The sequence below is a fragment of the Abrus precatorius genome, unplaced genomic scaffold (assembly GCF_003935025.1).
Source record: "Abrus precatorius isolate BTA unplaced genomic scaffold, Abrus_2018 Scaffold3, whole genome shotgun sequence".
NCBI classification, from domain to species: Eukaryota; Viridiplantae; Streptophyta; class Magnoliopsida; order Fabales; family Fabaceae; genus Abrus; species Abrus precatorius.
In genome coordinates this window covers 21,415,994-21,423,464 of record NW_020874373.1, presented here as the reverse complement: position 1 = coordinate 21,423,464, position 7,471 = coordinate 21,415,994, and positions in this window count along the sequence as shown.

Sequence of the window (7,471 nt, the reverse complement as noted above, 5' to 3'; positions counted from 1 at the left end):
TTACCCGCGCTTGTTTGAGAAAAAATATTTATAAAGAAAAATATTTATATAAACTTCACATAAATAGCATAATAATAGAAAAATTCAATATGTAGTTGCCGAACAGGGTACAAACATAGATAAAAAATAAATATTTAAAGATCATAAATGTTAAATATATCTTAATATAATAATTTTCTAAACTAAAATTCTTAGAAACAATAAGCGAAACGAAAACACACAAGTTATTTGTCAATGATAACCTTATCTTGTGTGAGATTTAATCGATTGGTAATGTTAGAGCGACAACGAAATAGATTTGTATAATGGTTGTCCCTTCGTGTGGATCACTTGGTGACCTCTTGTGACGACATTGACAACTAACTCTAATAAATAACTTTCATAGTTGTTAGGTTTTAATGAGACAGACTTGAGAATGAGAATAGAGTTAGAGTAGAGAAGTTCAAAACTAACAACAGAAAGTGGATACATAAAAATTTTTTTTAACTTTTGAATTTAAAATTGTAAGAAAAATAATAGATTTAATTAAAATAAAAAAATTATATATATATTAAAACTAGTATTTTTAACTCATATACTATACGAAAGTATTTTATCAAAAATACAAATTTTTTAAAAAATTATTTTAATGAATTAAATATTTATAATGTATATAAATTTTAAAAGAAAGAATTTGAATAAAAGATAAATAGTTACAATAAAATTTATAATAAAAAGATATACGTTTATATTAAAAAAATTATACTTTTTTATCTGAAAAAAATTAACAATAATTTTTTATATTTATATCTTTTCAAAAACTTCCTTGAACGTGATAAAATAGTAAAAATAATTTATTTAGATTCAATAGATTATAGTTGTACGTGTAATACATATGTTGCATAGAAAAATATTATTTTAAATTAAAATATAAAAATAAAATTTAAATATTATTAATAAATAATAAGTTTACGGTAATAATAGGTGATTGTAAAATTTATAAAATATTTACAATATATTTATTATTTATCATTTACTTTATGATTTAAACATCAATATGATTTTATAATATATTTGTGTAAAAAATATTTTATGTCTGTCGTATATAAATAATATTTAAAAAAATGTCAATCTCATATTAACTATGTAATAATTAAATTGTATTAGCCTAATTAAATGATAATAAATAGTAATTAAATTGCTATTTCTTTCTGTCTTTGTGAACTAAAACTTAGATTGCTTGCTATTCCCCACCCCAAACTTAGAACTTTGCTTGTCCTCAAGCAAATAAACTGTGGGTGCCACCCCAAACTTAGTTGTAAACTCATTCTTAATAAACTCACTATGCCTCTTTTCATTGAATGGTAAAATTGGTTTTTCAGCAAGGCTTATAATGTGGTAATTTTAAGAAAGGCTATTAAGCTCAAAGGGGTGAACTAAGATATTCAAGCACAAAGGAAGGTTCATTTAGGCTAACTAGGCATAATCAAACAAGGCCTCCATCATATGTGTGAAACTGTAAAGTTGCATAATTAATCAAGAAACAAGGCAAGTTCTAGAGAGTGCAACAAAATTATGATTAATCACACATAAAGAAAAGTATGCAACTCAAGTCTCACTAGGAGTTTGTAAGTGAACATGTTAATCAATGAACTCACAATTCACTTTTTCAGAATTATATGCACCTAGTGGCAAGACTGCCTCATTTTGAAAATAACAAGTGTGATTTCATTTTTAGAATGGGAAAAACAACTTAAAAAGAAAATTCAAATAGAATTCACAGAATTATCAATTAAACTTCCTTTGATTCACAGAAAGCAGTTCAATATCTATATTAATTTTTGTGTTTTTCAGAAAATTTTAGTGTAATGTGAAGCCAACTTATGAATGAGAGGTAGAGAAATGAAACCCCCCTTTCATGGCAGCTTGTGCAAGTGTCAACATCCATTGTGTGTGAGTGTTGTGTAATTGTGGACATTTTCTGCACAAAACACCAAAATTCCATCAATCATCAGAAAAATAAGGTAATTTAAAATTGCAGAATTATAAAACTAAAAGAAATTGAATTTCTTTACAATTGAAAAACATAAAATTGTTCTGAACAACTACTGCATTTATAGAAACAAAACTCCTAATTGTTAAAAGTTACATATACTGAAATTAAAAACAAACATAATTAAAAGTAGGATCTACTCTTCTGTTTCATCCTCATCCTTGGAGGTTTTCTTCTCTTCATCATCTTCCTCCTCTTCTTCATCTTCTTCTCCTCTACCATTGCTTCAATTGACTGTGGGAAGTGAGTTTTGTATATTGGTAAATCCTTAAAAATTGAGGAGCGAAGGCACTGGGTATTCTCTTCCAAATCAGGAGTATGGTACATTTCCTCCTTAGTCATCCCAATTTTTGATAGTTTCTGTGTTCAAGTATTCTTCATTCTGTGAGAATTATATCTGTACTTGTAATGCGTTGATTTGCATTTGCATTTGATTTGTTAATTCGTGTTTTTGAGTGTGTGATTAAATCCAATAGCATTTTGTGTTATGTTGTATTGTATGCATGCTAAAAACAGAAATCAGAAAAAAAAATCAGAGGAGTAGTAGGAATCATTGCTGTTTGTTATTCAATTGTGTTGTGTTTGATTGCGTGTTCCATTATTCTATTTAGTTCAATTCGATTTGCATTTATTTGAGTGAGTGATTAGTTGCATTTTGGTTCAGTACTGTGTGCTGCTTGCAAAAACAGAGGACTAGTAGAAACCAAAAATAGAGGACTAGTAGAAATCGTGTTTGCCTTGCTGAATTGCTGAATTGCACTATTTATTACTATTCATCCACTATTCACTGATTTTGAAAAATTCCAAAAAAAATAGTAAATGGTCGAATTTTGGCCTGAATTTTTGTGTCCACATTACATTTAGTGTATATTAGTGTGTAGAGTTGGTAGATTTGAAAAAACTTTTGTACACAAGGAGATACATCTTGGTGGTGAAGAAAAAAATTGTGCAACTTAAAAGTGTCATAACTTTTGCTAGGAGTGTCAGAATTTTTCCACGACATATGACTTTGGGGTAGAACAAAATTCCCATTCACTGTAACCAGCTATGCTGGTTGAGGTTTCCCGATTTTCAAAAATCGCCCGTTTTCTAAAAGTTTTTTTATTTTTTAGTGTTATTGACCTATTTTTCTTGATTTTAGGCATCCAGTTGACCTAGTTGCCGTGCTCAAAAAAATCTGAAATTTTTGTGGGTGTCATCTTACATCAAAAATAGATTTATCATCAAGTTAGATTTCAATTTTCTCACCTCTGCTTGGTACTTGCTTTGTAAAGTGACATTATTCATGCATTGTGTGCTTGCTGTTTTGATGTTTGTGATTTTGTATGACTAGGTCCAGGTCTGAGCATTTGTTTGACATTGATCCTGAGATAGATAGGACATATCATAGACTCCAGAGAGGTCAAAGTAGTGTGCATCATAATAGTAGTGATAGGAGTCGTAGTAGAGAGCATTGTAGACTTGATCTGAGTAGTGATTCTTATTTTAGTGATTCTGAATTTGGCACTTCTATTCTTGATACATTTTCCACTCATTCTGATACCATGGCACATAATAATCACGAGAGAACACTTAAGGAGTTAGCTGCACCTGATGTTACCTACCAATCATTAGGCATTCAATATCCTGATATAGATTTCCTTTTGAGCTTAAGTCTGGACTAATCCACCTTTTGCCTAAGTTTAATGGTAGTGCAGGTGAATATCCTCACAAACACCTTAAGGAGTTTCATATAGTGTGCTCGACCATGAGGCCGCAGGGAGTTCTTGAAGATCATATCAAGCTGAAGGCCTTTCCTTTCTCACTGGATGGAGCAGCCAAAGATTGGTTGTATTACTTGCAGCCAGGGTCTGTCACATGTGGATGGACATGAAGAGGATGTTTCTGGAGAAGTTCTTCCCTGCATCCAGAGTTGCAACTATAAGAAAGGAGATAAGTGACATCAGACAGATCTCCCAAGAGAGCTTGTATGAGTACTGGGAAAGGTTCAAGAAGTTGTGTGCCACTTGTCCACACCATCAGATTAGTGACCAGTTACTCATTCAATACTTTTATGAAGGCCTTGCTCCAATGGAGAGGAGTATGCTTGATGTAGCCAGTGGTGGAGCTTGATGGATAAGACACCTAGTGCAGCAAGGGCTTTGATTGATAACATGGCAGAGAACTCTCAACAGTTTAGCACAAGAGCCATGGCACCTATGAGAGAGGTTCACAATGTCCATCAAACCTACCATATGCCAGTAGAGAATAGACTAGAGAGAAGAATCGAAGAGCTTACCACATTTGTGAGGCAGCTAGCTGTTGCCCAACAAGCTGCACCACAAAGGCCGAGAGACTGTCAAATATGTTCTTCCATTGAGCATGCTTCGGATTGTTGTCCTTTGCTTCAAGAGGGAAATCAACTGAATATCACTCCTAGGACTCAATTGAAGGCATTCTCACCACCTTCTCCCCTTCTGGAACTTTCTGGCGCTTTTGGACCCAAGTTCCAGTTTTGGTCTCTTTTGGTGCCCTTTTGCTTACCGGCAAAGGAAGACGTGCGAAACTCGTCTCAGGCCACTGAAACTTCTTGAATATCAGTCCTAGGACTCAATGAAGGCATTTCTCACCACCTTCTCCCCTTCTGGCACTTTCTGGCGCCTTTGGACCCAAGTTCCAGTTTTGGTCTCTTTTGGTCCTCCTTTTGCTTACCGGCAAAGGAAGACGTGCGAAACTCGTCTCAGGCCACTGAAACTCCTTGAATATCACTCCTAGGACTCAGAGGAAGGCTTTCTCACCCCTTCTCCATTCTGGCACTTTCTGGCGCCTTTGGACCCAAGTTCCAGTTTTGGTCTCTTTTGGTCCCCTTTTGCTTACCGGCAAAGGAAGACGTGCGAAACTCGTCTCAGGCCACTGAAACTCCTTGAATATCACTCCTAGGACTCAGAGGAAGGCTTTCTCACCCCTTCTCCCCTTCTGGCACTTTCTGGCCCTTTGACCCAAGTTCCAGTTTTGGTCTCTTTTGGTCCCTTTTGCTTACCGGCAAAGGAAGACGTGCGAAACTCGTCTCAGGCCACTGAAACTCCTTGAATATCACTCCTAGGACTCAATGGAAGGCATTCTCACCACCTTCTCCCCTTCTGGCACTTTCTGGCGCTTTTGGACCCAAGTTCCAGTTTTGGTCTCTTTTGGTCCCCTTTTGCTTACCGGCAAAGGAAGACGTGCGAAACTCGTCTCAGGCCACTGAAACTCCTTGAATATCACTCCTAGGACTCAAGGAAGGCTTTCTCACCCCCTTCTCCCATTCTGGCACTTTCTGGCGCCTTTTGGACCCAAGTTCCAGTTTTGGTCTCTTTTGGTCCCTTTTGCTTACCGCAAAGGAAGACGTGCGAAACTCGTCTCAGGCCACTGAAACTCCTTGAATATCACTCCTAGGACTCAAGGAAGGCTTCTCACCACCTTCTCCCCTTCTGGCACTTTCTGGCGCTTTTGGACCCAAGTTCCAGTTTTGGTCTCTTTTGGTCCCTTTTGCTTACCGGCAAAGGAAGACGTGCGAAACTCGTCTCAGGCCACTGAAACTCCTTGAATATCACTCCTAGACTCAAGGAAGGCTTTCTCACCACCTTCTCCCCTTCTGGCACTTTCTGGCGCCTTTGGACCCAAGTTCCAGTTTTGGTCTCTTTTGGTCCCTTTTGCTTACCGGCAAAGGAAGACGTGCGAAACTCGTCTCAGGCCACTGAAACTCCTTGAATATCACTCCTAGACTCAAGGAAGGCTTTCTCACCACCTTCTCCCCTTTGGCACTTTCTGGCGCTTTGGACCCAAGTTCCAGTTTTGGTCTCTTTTGGTCCCCTTTTGCTTACCGGCAAAGGAAGACGTGCGAAACTCGTCTCAGGCCACTGAAACTCCTTGAATATCACTCCTAGACTCAAGGAAGGCTTTCTCACCCCTTCTCCCTTCTGGCACTTTCTGGCGCCTTTGGACCCAAGTTCCAGTTTTGGTCTCTTTTGGTCCCTTTTGCTTACCGGCAAAGGAAGACGTGCGAAACTCGTCTCAGGCCACTGAAACTCTTGAATATCACTCCTAGGACTCAAGGAAGGCTTCTCACCACCTTCTCCCTTCTGGCACTTTCTGGCGCTTTGGACCCAAGTTCCAGTTTTGGTCTCTTTTGGTCCCTTTTGCTTACCGGCAAAGGAAGACGTGCGAAACTCGTCTCAGGCCACTGAAACTCCTTGAATATCACTCCTAGGACTCAAGGAAGGCTTTCTCACCACCTTCTCCCTTCTGGCACTTTCTGGCGCTTTGGACCAAGTTCCAGTTTTGGTCTCTTTTGGTCCCCTTTTGCTTACCGGCAAAGGAAGACGTGCGAAACTCGTCTCAGGCCACTGAAACTCCTTGAATATCACTCCTAGGACTCAAGGAAGGCTTTCTCACCCCTTCTCCCTTCTGGCACTTTCTGGCGCCTTTGGACCCAAGTTCCAGTTTTGGTCTCTTTTGGTCCCTTTTGCTTACCGGCAAAGGAAGACGTGCGAAACTCGTCTCAGGCCACTGAAACTCCTTGAATATCACTCCTAGGACTCAAAGGAAGGCTTTCTCACCACCTTCTCCCCTTCTGGCACTTTCTGGCGCCTTTGGACCCAAGTTCCAGTTTTGGTCTCTTTTGGTCCCCTTTTGCTTACCGGCAAAGGAAGACGTGCGAAACTCGTCTCAGGCCACTGAAACTCCTTGAATATCACTCCTAAGACTCAAGGAAGGCTTTCTCACCACCTTCTCCCTTCTGGCACTTTCTGGCGCCTTTGGACCCAAGTTCCAGTTTTGGTCTCTTTTGGTCCCCTTTTGCTTACCGGCAAAGGAAGACGTGCGAAACTCGTCTCAGGCCACTGAAACTCCTTGAATATCACTCCTAAGACTCAAGGAAGGCTTTCTCACCCCTTCTCCCATTCTGGCACTTTCTGGCGCCTTTGGACCCAAGTTCCAGTTTTGGTCTCTTTTGGTCCCCTTTGCTTACCGGCAAAGGAAGACGTGCGAAACTCGTCTCAGGCCACTGAAACTCCTTGAATATCACTCCTAGGACTCAAGGAAGGCTTCTCACCACCTTCTCCCCTTCTGGCACTTTCTGGCGCCTTTGGACCCAAGTTCCAGTTTTGGTCTCTTTTGGTCCCTTTTGCTTACCGGCAAAGGAAGACGTGCGAAACTCGTCTCAGGCCACTGAAACTCCTTGAATATCACTCCTAAGACTCAGAGGAAGGCTTTCTCACCCCTTCTCCCATTCTGGCACTTTCTGGCGCCTTTGGACCCAAGTTCCAGTTTTGGTCTCTTTTGGTCCCCTTTTGCTTACCGGCAAAGGAAGACGTGCGAAACTCGTCTCAGGCCACTGAAACTCCTTGAATATCACTCCTAGACTCAAGGAAGGCTTTCTCACCCCTTCTCCCTTCTGGCACTTTCTGGCGCCTTTGGACC